Source organism: Dromaius novaehollandiae, chromosome 24, assembly GCF_036370855.1.
Source record: "Dromaius novaehollandiae isolate bDroNov1 chromosome 24, bDroNov1.hap1, whole genome shotgun sequence".
In the NCBI taxonomy this organism is placed as follows: domain Eukaryota; kingdom Metazoa; phylum Chordata; class Aves; order Casuariiformes; family Dromaiidae; genus Dromaius; species Dromaius novaehollandiae.
This window is the reverse complement of record NC_088121.1, coordinates 6,312,334-6,329,408: the sequence shown is the minus strand read 5'-3', so window position 1 is coordinate 6,329,408 and position 17,075 is coordinate 6,312,334. Positions and strand designations below refer to the sequence as shown.

The window sequence follows — 17,075 nt, the reverse complement described above, 5'->3', positions numbered from 1 at the left end:
ATTGCATGACTTGTTATATGATGTAACTTCTGGAAATGCCTGTGGTAGTTGCTTGGAAAATGATTTTTAATTTTTTATGTTTGAATCTTTGGTGCAGGAGTGTTAAACCTCAAAGAAGTATTCAGACATGCATATAGAGAAGAAACACGCGCACACACATATATAAAAAAAATATATATATATAGGATAGGTCTTGGTTAATGAAAGAAGGGAGTTGAAACTGCTGTGAGAGTAGAATCTTCTTTATTCTAAAGCTCTTCCGTACATCGCTGAGGCAGAGACTAAGGGCCTTAAAATTAGTATAACTATAATTTATATCCACCTTAAGGACAGTCTTTGCCTCCTGATCAGTAATGGAGCTTTAAATATAAATGGATCCTCATCTTGAAAACACTCAAATATATTCTTTACTCACATGAGGAGTCAAGGAAGGGTCTGTGTAAGGAAAGTAAGGCATTTGCATAAGTACTCAGCATCAAACAGCAGAGAATTTGTGCTACTTAGACAGCATCAATCACATTAAAATCATACTGGTTTAATAGTTCAGAAAAAAATTACAATGAAAACACTGAAACTGTAATAGATGTTGCTGTCTGTATTGGTATCGATTTCATAATTTGCGTTGTCTTAATCTTGGGTGGGTGAAGATGAAGAACCTCCACGTAGAGGGGTGTGTGCAATAAGCAGGTAACGTTGCAAGCTGTCCTCAGCCCGAATACGGTGGTTTGAGGGCAGTGCATTCCCTCTAGAAGCCTAGCTTCTGGAAAACAACAGATCTTTACAAATAAAATTATTGAAAGAAGAACATCCCTTCAACAATGAAGTGGGGGAGAAAACGCTTACTTTAAACATATTTTCCAAACTTTGTTTGCAATGCAAACTTTATTGGCAGGAATGTGACAGCAGAGACCTCCAAGTATACGAGTGAACTGTCTTTTCTCCCACCGTCCAGCAGACGGATGCGCAAAGGAAATCTGGCGCCTCAGTATTGAAAAAATGGAGAAGGTAGAAGATGTGTTGGGATTATATAATCTAAAGCCTTTTACATATAAAACATTTATACCTATTTAACTTGAGATGTGGTAGTTAAAATGATAGAAAGCCTGCGTAGAAGCAATTATTTTGGGCTCAGTTTAAATCAATTAGTAAAAAGTTTCTATGAAATAAAAATAAACACCTAAGAGACTGCTTTGCATTAAACCAGTACAAGTTTGCATGAGGTAACTTTTTACATACACCTTGAAAAATATGTCTGTGAAATGCGTTAATCAAGTAGGAGAAACAGAACATAAGGCAATTGACTCTGCAGAGCATTTGTGAATTAAGATCAACATATTTGTAAAATGAGGATGATGAAATTAGCCATAGTCACCTTCAGCTGTGTTTGAAGTAGGGTTGAACTTCATCAAAACAAGCAGCCAATTCACTCAGGGGTGGGGGGAAGGAGCTGTATCTGAAACTGCTCCAGCAGATGGTGGGGCTGAACTTCTTCCACCGTTAGGTAGTGAGGAATCCCTTACCCAGGCACTTCCCGCTTCCCTGGTTTTGCTGCCCAGCGGTTGGCAGCGGTTTTCACAAGCATGGTGTGATGAGCATGGCCCCGTGTGCGCTTCTGCACCCAAAATGTGTGCTTGCTTCCTCATACAGGTAAGTGGAGATTTCTGAAAAGGCATGTGCTTTTTTTCCACTTCCCATATTTGAAAAAATTGTCCCTCCAATTTTATTTTTATGGAGATTTTTCCAGTTTTCATTATTATACATAATTTATATATTCATATTGTCTGTAAATAGTTTGGTTTTGACTGTAAATTGTTATCTAGCCCATACGGAGGAGCAGGTAGGTCTAGAGCTGACCTCTAGGCAGTTTTATCCACAGGGCATGTGAAATACTTGTGAGTGTTTGCTTGTAGAGGCAGACCAGACCAGCTTTCTATTTCGGGATGGAGAAGGCTGTTTCGGTTCTTACGGGTCAGCTGGGCAGCGAAGCTTTCTCTGCACCAGACAGTAGCGTAAGTGTGGTCCTGGACTGATCCCCCGCTGAGCAGCTCCTCTGCGGTAGGGTGTCATCTTTAAAAAAAAGAATAAAAGGCAAATAAAAAATCCACCAGTATTTAAGTGTGAGAAGTAGTTTCCCTTTAGCCTGAGAAGTTTATTTAGCAAAGAAGGGGATAACCTAGTGGTTAGAGCATAGAAATTTTACCTTCTTCCTGCTTTTGCTAAAACGCTATTTGAGTCTAGTCAGGTTACTCTTAACTCCTTGTTTTCCCAACCTCACTACGAAGTGGAGAATTTCCCTGTGCATGTCATGCATTAAAACTGTAACTTCACTGTTTGGGCAGCAGATATCTGTGTACACGTGGTGATTTTACATCAGAAATCTGAGAATGTTTGAGTTCCCGTGTACTTGCTCATTTTTCAGTGAATTAACTCTGGCTTTTAAAACTAACAAAAGCAATTAGTTCACTCTGGGGACCAATAGGTGGAAACATGTCATTTTAAAAAATGGATTTGGTTGTGCAGATCTCTGAGGCTTTATGTTGGGTTTGGATATTTGTGCCGCGAGTGGTGTCTGCTGCCTTTGGGGGTTTGTGTGCGCTGGGAGAGCCAGAGCTTGTTCAGGGCTGGGACCCTCCTCCTGGTGGCCTGGCGTCACCCACAGTCGTAGGGTACGGCACATGGCTGAGCGTCAGCCCCTGCGTGAAGGAGACCCGTGATACGTAATTGTTGCAGGTAACTGGAATACTGCGTATGCACTTCTGAAATTGGCTGGGTTAGTAAAATGTGCTGATTGCTCCCCGAGGGTATCGAGGGGCTGGATGATACCAGTGAGGGTCACCGGTTCAGATCGGGGGCGAGCTGGCAGCGACTGCAGTAGCTGTGCTGCATCCCCGCGTGCTTTCCCCGAGTCCCTGGCAGACGGGTGTCCTGGCAGCCCGGGGCCTGCTGTGGTGGCAGCTCGATTAGGAAAGGAGGGCGGCTGTGCGGCTGCGGTGCTGGCGTGGTGCGCGGGAGACCGCCGCGCTGCTTCCCGTTCTGTTTGGGGACTCCTGTGCAAGGGCGAAGCTGATAGCTGCTCGCCTCGGTCCTCTGCATTCGTAGCAATTCTGTCACATATCTTGCAAGTCGGTAACATTATTTATGTATGGAAGCAAGCAATTAGTTTGAATATTGTGTTGTATTTTTTAAAACAAAGATTATTTCTAAGTTTCCAAGAGAAAGGGGAGGTGGCAACGTTTGGCTGCTCTCTTGCTGGCTGTTCTGCCGGTTGTAGGGATTCAGGGTGCCAATCTATATTTTTACCAAGACTGAAGCCACTTTCTATCCTCCCTTGGGGGGCAGAGTGTCCCCACTGTGCCTGCGCAGTGCCAGCAAATCAGTTTTGCACAGTAAAGGCAACAGTCTCGAGCAGGGAGATAACGTAAGGTTGCCGCCTGCACCTCTGGGAGAGCAGCGGCTTCCTGGCTTTTCAGCGCGTGCCCCGCGGCTGAGTGCTGTTTAGCGGAGGGGGGGCTCTTGTGGGTGTCACTGCTCTCCCATGTGTGGAAAATGGGTGGTTTCTGGCCGGGCTCTGTGTGTGTGTCCTGCCCCTCCGTGGCACACGGGAAGCCAAGCAACGCGACGCGCTGAGCAGGAGGGCAGCTTCTGGTCAGGCGCTTGTATTTTTGCTGCCTTAGCTGCTGTTATAAATTCCTCACTCTGGCCTTTCACTTCTGATATTTTTCTTTTGGCCAAATCAAAGACGGTTTTGTTACCTCCGGCTCCCTGCGGACGTGGCAGCTTCAGGCAGTGAAATATGCTCCAGCCTTTAGAGGGAGGACAGGGGACCTGCTGCTGGGAATGAGGTGGGGAAGGCTTCCAGGAACAGGACGAAGGCTTTTGCCTTCGTTTCAGGGCTAGCTGTGTCCGTGTGCCCGTGCAAAAACAACAAACCCGCTAGTGCGTGCTGGAAGAAGAGATAAAGGTGCTTGAAAGTGCTATGGGACTTATAATGTGGAGTAAAAAGCACACAGCAGCACGTGGAGGCTGGCACTGAGGCACCCTCGTCCCCCCCGCTGCTGCCCGCTTGAGGAAGCAAGGTCAGCACAGCTTCTAAATTAACGTGTACTGTAGCAAAGCAGACCAAGTGGGGAGCCGCTGTGGTGTCTGCCTGGTAGGAATAAAGCGAGCTAGGTGGGGTGGTGCGGTGCATGGTTCCCCCGGGACTGCAAGTGCAGAGGCAGGATCCCTCTCCAACATGGCTATTTTAAGCCAGAAGTGCGCATGCACGCTGGGATCCTGGATCCGAACGGTTGTCCATGCAGTGCTGAACAGAACCGTTGTGGTGGGGGCTGGAAGCATGGACCCCCGTCCCTACAGTGCAGACCTTTTGAGAGCCTGGACGTGCCCGTAGGCCTGGGGCGCGGCGGGGCAGGAGGTGTGCGCTTCGCTGGAGTCGGAGCGGAGCTGTGGAGGAGTTTGCTCCTGTAGCTGCTGATGTTTAGTGCTTGGAAATGGAGACCAGTGAGCCTGCCCGCATCTCCTGTGTGTCACCATGCTGCTGCTCGCGAACCCAGGAGCCCAAAACTGCTGCTCTGGTCCCTGCTCTTGGTTGGCAGGAGCCCTCGAGGGCTGCTGTGCAGCACGGGAGGCTCTAGACCCATGCGGTGCTTGTGAGAAGTCCTCTTCTTCCCCCGTAAATGACTGACCTCCCTGACGGGCACTGATGCATCCACGTGGGACAAGAGGAGAGCCAAGCCCAACCTGACTGAGAGGCAGTGCTGAGGATCAGCGAATTGCTGTGGCGGGTAGAAATAACTCTTCAGATCCTGCAGCATGATCATCCCACTGCCCCAAGGGCCTGGTTGAGGGCCAGAGGGTTTGTTTCGGAGCTGAGAGGCTGGAGTGATGCTGGGGAGGTTCCCCGCGGCTGCCGGGTCAGGGCCCTTCGCACTGCAGGAACTTCCCTCTTCCCCACGCATACGGGTGAAGCCGTGGCTCAGAGGCGGCTGTTGGAAGTCAGAGGGAAGGGCGGGAGGCTACCGGGAGGGACTGCCCCCGTCAGCAGCCGCGGGTGGGTGGCGGGGGGACGCTGGCCAGCAAGCAGGCAAGTGCACACAGAAATGATGCTGGAAGCCAAGGCTAGTCCTGCTGATGTGGCCCTTTCTCCTGCAGCGGATCATAAAATATGGCTCAAATTTTCATTACGGGCTCTATTGATTATCTTTTGGGACAGATGAATTATAGGGAACATTAAATTAAAAAAAAAGGGAAATATTTGAACGAGTTTGGGAGGTCGATGCCAGAAAGGCTGACGCACCAAGCCTTACCGGCACTCGCCTGCTCCGTGGGCCTGCTGGGCTCCAGGTCTCCGGAGTAGCTTCCCGCGCCCCCCCCCGGGAAGGGCCTGCCCCGCAGGTCTCCGTGGGCTGCCGTGGGGGAGCAGCGGGCTCCGCAGTGGCGGTGGGTGAGGGTGAGGGACAGCCAGAGCGCGAGGCAGTGGCCAGAGCACCCGGCTGCTGTTCTGGGCCCTGCTGATGGCACATGTTCTGGCCGGGCCGTGGTGTGGCCCTGGGGAGCCTCCAGTTAAGCAGTCTGATGATGGACGGGGAGGTAACTTGGCTGTTGGCTGTCCACTACCTTGAGCTTCTTGAATGAAAGGAGAAGACGAGGGTCTGTGAATGGGGAGAGGCTGGGTCATTGCGTTGGGAGGGAGAGTCGGATCTGGCGTAAATACATGTACGGGAGCCATTGGACTGCCCCCTGTACCCCATGCCTCTGCCCAAGGATGGCTCTTCTGGATGGTTTTAGTAGCCCTGGTTTGGTCTCGGTGAATGGTGCTGGAATGGGGAGAAGTCAAGAAAGTGCTGGAGTCGACACTTGATGTGGTGCGTGGTCAGGGACCTTTGGCGCCAGGTAGGAGAAGCAGCAGGATCAGATCATCTCCCTGCCATGCAGCAGACTGCAGTCAAGCAGGGAAGAGGTGTCTGGCATCTGGCTTCTGGCTTGCTGTGGCTAGCTCTGATTTTGAGGATGACCTGGGACTTTATGATTTCTCTGGAGTCTCTCCACGCCCCCGTGCTGGTTCAGCCCTTCCAGGTTGTGTCAGGCCCGTGATGCTCTGGGTCGGGCCGCAGGAGATGCGTGGCAGGGCCTTGTCCCCTGCTGGCTTCGCGGGCTGTGGGTTTGGTGGAGGAGGAGAGGGCTGCAAGGCCAGCAGTGAGTTTGCCCTTTTTCCAGGGCTGAATTGCCCCAGTGTGGGTGAAATCCTGCAGCGTAAATGTCCTTAATATTGCCAGCACGCTTTCTGCAGCTGACGCGGGGATCATTGGTGTAACCTCTTTTGCAAGAAGCAGGGTGTCGAGCGCTGTTTCCCCTCCCTGTGGTGATGGTAGGAGGGTCCAGGGCAGACCCTTGGGGAGCTCAACGGCTTTAAAACCCTTTCTTGTCTCTTCGTTTCTGGGTTGTTTGCTGGCGGCCGGTGCTCCGGAGGAATTCTCTGTTTTCTTTGCTAAGACAGAAGAATGCAGCCAGGGACTCCGCCTTCACGCGCCGCCTCGAGGGCAAACATCCCCCTCCCAAATTCTTGCCCGCGTCAAGCGGCAGGGCTCCGCGTGGCCTGGTCCCTGCGCCCTGCCTCCCGGGGGACCCTGGTCCTCCCCTCGCCGCCAGCCCCGCATGCACAGACCCGTACTCGTCCGCACACACGACCCTTTGGCGGGGAGCTTTGCCGGCGTAGCACCCGCATCTGCCCGTGCGTGCCGCTGTGCGAGCGCTGGCAGCGTAGGTGCGCGGGCTGGCCGGTCGCGTGCAGGATGCCTCGTGCGCTCGCTGTGGCGTGCGTGTGACATTTCCAATAAAGACGGCGTCACTAAAGCGCGAGCGTTCCTCCTGGTGCGTGGGGACGGGGGTGCCAGCGGCGGGGCCGCCTCTGCGGGTGCTCGCTGCGCGTCGCGCTGCCGCGCCGATCTCCGCTGCTTTCCCCAGCCCTCCGCAAAGCTTCGCCTTCACCTGGGCCGGTGCAGAACGGTGGTGGTTTCCATGGCTGCCCGGCCTCGCCGCGGCACACCCTTTCTGTAAGCTGGCTCCCTGCAGCCGGGTGCTTTTTGGCAAACAGCTTCATAAACTCCTCCAACAATTAAACCGAAAAGAGAAAAAATCAAAAACCAAAAAAGCGTGCGGTGCAGAGTGAGGCAGCGAGCGGGCTGGAGCAGCTCGCGCGGGGAGCTGGGTCCCACCGGCCCTGGGCCCGGCCGGCGCCGGCAGCGGCCCCTCGCGCTCCTGCTGGGCTCCGTCCGGGGAGGCGCCGCGGCCGCCGCAGCCCCCCGCGCTGCAGTGAGCTCGCAAACACCAAGGAAAGGTCATGGTATTCGCGTTTATTTTTTCAAAGCTGCAAACATCTCTCTCCCTGGGAGGGGAGGCAGCGCAGATGCCAGCTCTGATTAATTTAAATATTTACCAATCCCATTTCTTTTAATTGTGTATGTTTGCGCTCTGTTTGTGTCCTATAAAATACCTGGTGTTTTGGGCGTACCCCGTTTGCCGGGTGCATGAGATCACACTGAAAAAATGCAGTGAAAAACATTTTCATGCCACGACACATCAAATAGGATTTTGAATTAAGATGAGGATTTTTTTTTCCTTTTTTATCTCTGAAGTTTGGGTGAAAGGCTTTTTTTTTTTTAAATTTGTTTAAAAATTCTTTTATTTAACTAAGAAAAACTGCTGTGGAAATTCCTGTTAAAGTTGCTTTTGCGCCGTCAGTGCCAGTAGCCGCTCGTGCTGGCCGCCGAGGGGTCCCCGCCGGGGCGCACTGTGCTCCCCGGTGCCGCTGGCAGCAGGCGGGGGCCCGTGGGGCTCCTCGGGGCAGCAAGGGGCCCTGCCCGTGGGGCCCCCACAGGCCGCTGGCCCGGGGCTTTGGGGCTCGCGAGCGTGGTGCAGGGCCAGCTGGGCGCAGGCGCGTTACGGCGCGTGGTCCTTTCTGGCGTGGGAATTTCTGCGCGCTCCTGGCCTTAGCGGCTCGCGCTCCTGTGGGAGGGAGGGTTTATTTGCGGATTCGGGCAGCGAAAGCCCGGCTGCCGCTCACCCCACCTCCGTGGCGCTGCTGGCCGTGCCCTTTGGGTCAGGCTGTGGTCCCGGCTCCATGTGGGAGAGCGCAGAGCTGCTCCGTGTGAGATGGAGCATCTCCAGCGCCGTGCTGCTGCGGTCGGGTCCAGCCGCCGCTCTCCATGCTGGCTGCTTCGCCAGCCAGGCCGCGTCTGGCTCCAGCGCCGCTCTGCTCCTGGGGCTTCTCGTTTTCCCGCGCCTGTGAAGCACCTCCACTCCCGCTTCCCCGCGCGGAAGAGCAGGCCGTGCAGCTCGGCGCGGGGGGAGGCTTTAGGGGCCGGGGGCGGTAGCGCTGTGTGAGCGGGGCTCACAGGCGGCTGGAGGGCAGAGCAGCCCGCAGCCGGCTCGGGGATGCCGGGGGCACAGCCGCGTGCCGAGAGCCCGAGGGCCGCTCGCGGGCAGGGTGGGACGGGCGTCTGCGTCTCCGCCGGGGGGGGGTCGGCGCTGGTGGGGTTTGAGCGCTCTGTTCCTGCTCGGCGCGGGGGGAAGGAGACGAGGAGGGGAAAGACATGGGTGGGTGTGCGGGGGGACAGCAGTTGTCCCGGCCCGGGCCATTAGCCAGGACCCGAGGTTGGACCTGTTACTTTTGAGGAATGTAGGGCAGTGCGGCAGAGAGGCGCGAGTGTGCGCGGGGCTGTTGCTTCAGTGTCCTAGGAAAATGCCAGCGCGTGGGACGGCAGGGAGCAGTAATTACCCCACAGCTTCAGCTCCACCACTGTGCTCTTTGATCACTTATTACTTTTCTATTCCTTCTGCTTCTTGCTGTAATTGTTACAAAATCTCTGAGCTTTGGGAGGGGTCCAGGACTCCAGGGCCCAATTGCATCTGCCCTGATTCAGAAAGTGGGTCACGCTGCTTGGTCTGGGAAGAAGATACTCATCTTGCTTAGCATGATATTTATTAGGAGATAGGGAAGGAAATGCAACCGCGCTGTTGCCTAGAAAATTGCTCTGGGGGGATAGCGAAGGACTTGTGAGGGCAGAGCACCGACGGTTCCTGCGCACCCGGTGCCTGCTGAAGCCGTGCCACGTTCCCTGCGCCTGGGTGGCCTGCTCCCTCGCTGGAGCCGGGCTGCACCAGCACAGCAGCGAGCCAAGACCTGAGCTAGCTTAGCTTCGCTGCTGGACAGGCGACCAGTTCACTCCTGCACCCTCCCCGTGCGCTTGTTGCTCTCGTTGCTCCTCTGAAAGGCAGCAGCTCCCTGCTAATAGCAATTAGGAAACCTCCATCCAAAGCCCAGAGTCACTTGCTCCAGGCTGTATCTGTCTCTCGCTAAAAGCAGAGAGGAGGGAGCCCAGCAGCAGGAGCACCGATGCTGCGCCCCGCGCTGCTCCGGCCGGGTCTCGCGCTGGGGGCTGCCGCAGACCGCCCTGCTCGTGGCGGGTGGAAAGCTCAGCTGGTCCTGCCAGTCTGGCTGGGCCTGTGCTGCTGCTTGCTGTGAAATCACCCCCGGGATTATCCAAAGGGAGAACTGGCAACTCCAGTAACCTGGAGGGCCGGATCCTCAACTTGCTTAAATTGGCATGACTTCGCTGCCGCCACCGAAACTGCGCTGCTTTACCCCCGGTGAGGGTCTGGTCCGGAGTCTCCCAAGAGAAAATGACAAGGGGGCATGAAGCGGCATTTTGACAGAGCCGCTCGCAGCGTGCGGGGCCCTCTGCGCCGGGCCGCGGTCGGCGTTGCCTCGTGGCCGGGATGGCTCCGGAGGGCTCTGGCTTCTCGTGGCTGATGGGAGAGCCAAAGCGCCAAGGTGACGGGGCGACGGCGGGAGGGTTTCCCTGCGAGCAGGGGGAGCAGCCAGCCTCCCTGTGCCAGCCGGCTGTGCCAGCCGTGGGGTGTTTCTCGTGGGCTGTGCGTGTCTGTGGGGGCGGCCGTTGGCTGCCGCGTGGGTGCGGGAGCCGCGGCGGTACCCTGAGCACCGGCCAGCCACCCGCACGCACTCACATCCTGGGTGGGACGGAACCGCCGCTCGAGCAACTCCCCGCGCGGCGGCCCGGGGCCGGAAGTGAAGAAGGGGTAAAATATCCAGCTGAAACTGCTGTAGGATATAATTACCTGAGCTGGAGCCTGGCCAGGACGGCAGGCTTCCTGCACGGTCTCCCGGCATCCGAAGTGGCCGGTGTTACGGGAGCGGCGGCTGCGCCGCGGAGCGGAGGTGCCTCTGCGGCGCTCGGCCCGGCGGCTTCCGAGGTCACTGGGAGCTCGTTTCCATGGCCAGTCGGTGCATGAACCGGGGCGCCTGCAAACGCTCTCGGGAAACCACAGTCTGTGGATGGATGGCCCAGTCCTGGTGCTTACTCGAATGCTCCTACTTTTCCATTTAAAAGAAGAGGAAAAAAAGAAACTTAAAACAAAAAGAAAAACAACAAGGAAAAAAAACAAAGGAAATTGACTTCCCAAAAATTACACTAAGCTCACATTTGAGGCCTGGCGCGGATCCATCCCGGCCAGGAAACCCGGCCTTAACCAGTGCGCTCCCGCGGCTGCCGGGAGGGGCTGCGCCTGGCCGCCCAGGCCGACGCCGTGGGATCGGGGGGCTCCCGGGCGCGTGCCCTGCCCGGCTCGGAGGTGCCGCCGAGGGCGTTCGCATGCGCCTTGAGCCTTGCGCACAGCAGTGCTAAATGCGCGCGTGGCTTGGTGCCGCGGGGAGAGGGTTAATGCCAGCCTCCTGGTGCTCCGATCCCACGGCCGACACCAGCACCCGACCGAGGCACCTTCCCCCATGGAGGACTTTGCCCGTGGGCTCGGCGCTGGTGGAGCGAGGCCACGTGGTAGAGCCGGTACCCGAGGGAGCCTGGGGATTTGAACCCTACCTCAGGTTGCAAGGGAGGACGGGGCGACTCTTCCCCATCCCCACTTGCACATGACGCAGCAGGACACAAATAATTGTGACTGACGGCTCTGGTTCAGTGGGGGCTAGGCAGGAGGGAGGGAGTCGCAGGCCAGGACGGGGCTGGCGGTGGGGCACAACGCCTGCAGCGCTCCCCTCGCCTCGGGCCGGTGCTGCCGGAGCCGTGCGCTCGTGAGCCCCCGTTTTGCCCACCGGGAAAAAGAAAGAAAGGGGCTCTGGTACCTACTGCTGCCAAGAGCCTGCAACTGCCGAGGGAGCGGGACAAAGGTCTGTCCCGCTTCGGCTGTTCCCTGGCGCGGCGGGTCGCCAGGCTGGTTGTGCTGTGAATTTTCACAGCTTTGGCGTGCTGCAGGCAGAGGGCTTCACGTCGCAGCTTTGGTAGCGGCTGGTTTCAGGGGTTGGGGGAGGTAGGGATGTGTTAAGGCTGAAAATATTTACAGGTTTTGAAGTTGAAACGCAAACAGGAAAAGCCCTTTAAAAAGTGAGTGTAGTGGATATTCAAAACAGGGATTGCCATGGAAACGCCACAATATTTGCTTAAATTGACACAAAGGTTGCTGGTTGCAGGGTTCTGACTTCTTTGGCTCCATTTTCTTTGGCCCGGCACCTATCACAAATTGATCTCAACAGCCCTCTTTTGTTTTGCTTCTTTTATTTTTGTCTGATGGAAATTAAAAAAACAACAACAAAAAACCCTCCAGTCTAGAAATCCCACCTCCCCGAAGAGTCCGAAGCTTCCGAGCTTCTGGCAAAGGTTCGAGCTAGGACACTTTTTAATTTTGTAAGTAAGGTAAAAGTTCTTGTTCTTTTAATCTGGTGTATTTATCCATTTCCTCCAGCACAGGAAATGGAAGGGAATTGTCTTAACTGGCTGTGGAGAGCAGGGAGAAGGGTGAAACCTGTTGCAAAGGTGGCAGTATACATCCAAGAAGGACAGGAAGGGAGGTGGGACTTTTGCTGTCCAGCTCTTGGACTGAAATTTGAGAGATTTCGGTTCCTGGTTCTGCCACAGATTCGCCGAGTGACTTTTGACAAGTCACTTAATTACTGTGTGCCTCAGTAAGCTGGAAATAATAATTCTTCCTTTGTCTCGTCTGGTTATATTTGTAATGTCTTTGGGACTAGGGACTTGCATTTGGTGTGGGGGTGTGCAAGACCAACGACAGAGCTCTGTTCTGCTGGTAGCTGTACCACAAACACAAGCGAATGATCCCCCGCGAAGGAGGGATGGCATCGCGATCCTGCGTGTGCAGAAACGCTCTGCTGGCGACGGAGGGGAGCTCTCTGCGATCAGTGGCGTCGTACTGTAGCCTGCTGTTTCTGCTTCTCGTTGGCCTGGACTTTTCTCAGGGGAAGGTTGAGCGTGTGGCCCGCTGCGTGGTCACGGGGGGGGTTTGTACGTTGACCTCTGAGCTGTTAGTATCACAGGTGGCAGGGAAGGGGACTGGGATGCGGCGTGTTGGGCAAGGTCTGGAGCTCCTTGCCTTGCTGGGCTGCTGTGTGTGACCAAGGGCTGAGGTCTGTGGGTGGCTGTGGCATCTGAGGCCAGCGTCACTGCTTGTGCTCGTGATTCACCTGGGCTCTTGTAGTGCTCCGTAAGTAATATTCATTTCCTTTCGAACCTCTCCTCAGGGCAAAGAGACTTCGCCAAGTGAAGGGAACCCATCAGATTCACACTGTCTTCACCTGAGACCGCCTCCAAAACAAAGATCCTGACTTCTCTCCTGGCTTTGTGCATTGGAATGGACCTTGAAACCTGTGACTTCTCGATGCAAGGTACTGGGTTTTGTTCTGTGGTCAGTCCCTCCGCTCCCGAGTAGAACTGGACTGCTTTTGGCTCTCCAGAGCATCTAGTCGAGTCCCCGGGGAGTCTCTCTCTAGCCTGTGCAGTTTAGAAGAGCTATTGGAAGTCAATGTTTGGGTCATGGATGCATGGTGGGGTGTTGGTTTGTCTTGGGCTGGCTTACAAGTAGGACTGGGTCTGTATCACGTCTGGCATCGCTGCCCATTTCAGCACCTCCCGAACACACCAAAGCGTTGGTTTGAATAGCTCTGCCTCTTAGTTACCTTTTTCAAAACAGGCTGGTGTGCAGTGTTAGCGATTAGCTAAGTAGTGTGCCAGAGCAGGCGGGCAGGGGAGTCCCCGGGTGAGTATTGAGTGGGGCAGTGTTTCTGATTGTCTCATCTCGCAAGAGAAGAGGAGTTTTAGGATGTCTGTGGTCATGGTGGGAAATTCAGCACGGTTGTGAGGAGGTGAGACTCTGTGCCTCTAAAAACCATTTTACTTTCTTCACTGCTTGGCTCCTATCACAGCTTCTCTACAAAGAAAGATACGGCACAGCAGGGCCTATGGGAGAGCAGCTATAGGATAACAGTGGGATAATGTGTCTCTTCCCGATGATTTGGGGGTTGGGAGGAACCTGGTGGCACATCCGTACTGCTTCGGGTAGGAGGGGCTGAGGATCCTGGCAGTGCCTGGGCTGTGTATGATGATGTTATGTCTAATCTGTGGGAGGTGGCGGTTCTGTTAGGAGGTATCTCCATACTGTGTTGACACCATTAAACAATGATGTCTGAATGAAGATCAGCACTCTGGAGGGCACCGTGTTGCTCTGGCCCTTGCTGCTTCTGTGCCACAAATGACACTGTGGCAAAGCAACGTATCCAAAGCTGTTCTGAGTTAGATACAGCCGAGACAGGGCCATGCTAGTGCAGCTTGAAAACCTGAACTAGAAGAACCAGGGTGGAGGGATGGTATCGGCTCAGGAAGAGGGAAGAAGAGGACAGTCATGGGGCTGAGATGCTGGTCTAGGGCTTTTGCTATCGCTGTCCATCCCTGGCTGTGTGCGGCCGGCGGGGGGAATTTACTCGTGTTCTGGGTGCCTTACCTTAAAGAGCAACAGCCGTGATCCTCTAAGGCTCAGCAGGGCTGAGTCCTTGCCGCGTGCTCCGAACCTGCAGAACTGAGCGCTTTCAGTAAACCTGCCAGTGAAGTGTGCTTCGGGGTGGGAGATGGGTGAGCTGTGCCTTCCCACACCTTCCTGGTGCTGAAACTCCTCCAGGCTCTGGCATGCTTTATTTGGAGAGGCTGGTTTTGAACTATTAGCGAAGGGAACTCTGGCCTTTATCCCTGCACGAGCTGCTGTGGTGCCGGTGTGCCATCTTCGAGCAGCGGCAAGCGCCCTTCCGGGGCTCTGCAGGTGAGAGGGCTTGCCTAATCCGAGCTCTGCTGACGGGAGTGCGCTGCTGGGACAAGAGGGAGCCTTGAGATTTTACCAAGACACAGATTCTCAGATTTGACTGGAGTAGGTGAATCTGCCGCCACACAGCCTTACGTTTACCTCCAGAGGCACGAAATCGAGGGGGAAAAGCTCTGCTGAGGACGTTACTGTGTAGGCTTTGGGTCCATTTTTCCAGCAGAGGGACCTTTTCCAGTGGTGCCTCTCACAGCTTTCTGCTTGTGCGGCTCCTGGCACTGAAGCCCTGGATGTCTGTCTGGCATGGACCTGGAACGAGCAGCGCCTCTGAGGCAGGCAGGCGGGAGGAGGAGACTGATACATCAGGAATTCCTGAAGTGCTTGGGTTCAGGTGCTTGCAGATCAGTAATCCCTTTCTGACGTTTATCTTCTCTTCCTAGCACCTACCAGGTGCCTTGTCTGTACAAAGTTGAGTGTCCTTTAGGGGCTGTTTTCTAAGGGACAGAAACTCATTAGAGACAATTGAAATATTTCCTTTGGCTGCAGCTCTTTTCTGAGGTTCTCTTCGTTTTATAAGATCCCTTCAGTGAAGGAGATGCCTTCAGCCTTTCAGACACGTGGCTTTGTGATCGCTCGTGCTCTGGACAAGGAATTGCTGTGCTCCAGCACAGCCAGCCCTGGAGCAAGTTGTATGGTTTCTACTTTGAAAACAAGCTCAATTTACTTTGGGCTGCAGAGGCTGCCTGCACCTTCTCCAGAGCCCATCCCTAGGCTGCGGTTGCAGTTTCACTTTCTGTTTATAAGCACAAGCTGGCTGTTTAGTCCTAGAGCTATAAACGTTGGAGGGATTTTTCTTGTTCGGTTGATGAAGGGTTTGGGTATCGTGCTGTGCAGAAAAAAAATCTAGATAAATATGTGGGAAGTGATTAGAAATACCTGCTTTGGTTTTGTTTGAATTTGCAAAATATTTCCCCGTGATTCAATCCTAAAGTAAGCCTAAATTTGGGGGTGAACCGTGGTTGACTGCACTGCTTTGCTATGCTCCATGGGATCGCTGCACAGGCCCCACTGCGAATGGAGCAAGGTGGGAACGCTGCCTTCCTCAGAAGCGCAGCTGGGCCCAGCCCAGCCGTCCCTGACGGCTCGGCTCCTGAGCTGGGCTGGGGAGTATGAAACAGCCTTGCAAAATCGTTGTGGAAATTTACCCGCCTGGGTATGAAATCAACTCGCCTGCCTTTGCCAGGAGGAGTTTAGCTTGCCCATTAAAATATACATCTATTTATGTATTACTTGTTCTGTGAGAGAAAATTTTCCCAGGCAGTTACAAAACTCAGTCTAGACTGTAACATGTAGCATCTGGTGGTAACATGCCATATACATACATCTGAACGCAGTATCTCCTGTATCGTCCTGGTTGGGAGTTAATAGCACATCTCCGGATTACAGCGAGGTCTTTCCATTCACAGCGCGCTCTCGCTGGATGGGAGTTTGGCCGGGTTCCTGCCTGCACGGGTCGGAATGGGCTCTGCTCTGCCTGCTTCCATCCCGGTGAGGCAAGGCAGGTATTTCCATAATGCCTGTTCTGACCTGTGGCCTCATGGTCCACCTAGGCTGGAGGCAATAGTTCTTGGGCAGAGCTCTTCCGGTATGGCTGAGCAGAGGAGAGGGAAGATATTAAAAGCCTGTCTGGGATAAGAGCGGGGTTGTCACATCCATCTGCTCAGGCCCTGACGAGCAGCTGATCCATATTGTTAACATATTGCCTGCCATATGGGCTAGCTCAGCTCTCCAGGAACGCTTGGGAGACCTGACCTCTAGTGTGACAAGATGTGAGCATGAAGGACGGGTTGACAACAGCCCTTGGGTCTTGGAGTGTGAAACCATGTTTCAGCCACTTCCGCTGCCTTTCCCTGCGCTCACTCACGCACTGCTTCTCCCTGCGTCTCTCCCTCTCTCCTCTCTCTCAGAGGGTTTTTTCCTCCCTCCTCTGTTTTCCGCATCCCTGGTCTGCGCTAGATCAATGACCTTCACTCATAACCAGAGTGGACAGTTCTGACTCCCTCCCCCGGGCCTTCGATCAGATGTTTGGTTGGCGGCTGTGGAAAGCTGAATGGGGGAAGTCAAAGGAGGGGAAGGAAGATCATGTGCTCAGCAGGTCTGATAACCATCCTTTCGATATCTGGTCCTGGAGTAGGACTGAGGCCAGATCCAGTGAGGTCCTTAGCACCTCCTGTTCGTTTGGGTGACGGGGGATGCTAATACGGAGACCTCATTGAAGGCCAGGTCCGGCTGAGGAATCTGAGCAGGCTGAAGGGGCTCCGAGATTCAGGGAGGGCCCCGATGCCCGTGTTCAAAGAAGGAACTTTTGCAAGGCTCTCGAGGGGTGCACAGTGACTCTGGTTTGACCCTAAAGTTAAGCATAGCCCCAAGCCCTTCAAAAACCCCTGCTGCGTCAAGCAGCTGGTGATTTTGCACCTACAGCCGTCCACATGAGGGGGAACTAGTTGTCTAAGGGACAGAAGCTAGCCGGAGGTGTCCGGGCAATGAGGCATTCGTCTGAGCAGGAGTCTGCCCAGCTGCAGAAGGAGCTGAGCGCAGACCGCTGTAGCGTGGGGAGATGCTCGCACAGACTCACGGCTAGGGGTGTGCTGAAGAGCGGCTTAGCCCTAAAGGAGCCAGGGACTTAGGCAAGTGCCCACAGTTGCCTGGCGGACTGCCACAGAGCAGAGCCAGCCTGCTCTGAACACTCAGGTGGAGGAAGGATGCTCCGTACTGGGCCAGGCCTGCATTAATTCATACCTTGCTTTCCCAGCTGCCAGTCCTTACGGTGCTCTCAGTCTCCTGGAGCCTTTGGTGATGATGATGCCCATCTCTTTCTCATGGATTCTGCCTTCACACTTCAGCTTTACGGAGGTGAAATCCTGGCGCTATTAAAGCAAGCATGA

The 17,075-nt window shown here is 54.5% G+C and overlaps 1 protein-coding gene across 3 annotated transcripts in view; it reads left to right on the top strand.

Moving 5' to 3' along the window:
• The window catches only part of CASZ1 (castor zinc finger 1), a 179,191-nt gene that overhangs the window by 21,566 nt on the left and 140,550 nt on the right, over positions 1 to 17,075 (top strand). For all 3 annotated transcript variants that reach the window (XM_064525591.1, XM_026095548.2, XM_064525590.1), the window contains exon 2: positions 12,566 to 12,709. The gene's annotated coding sequence lies outside the window, so the exon portion shown is untranslated. The remainder of the gene's footprint in view (positions 1 to 12,565; positions 12,710 to 17,075) is intronic.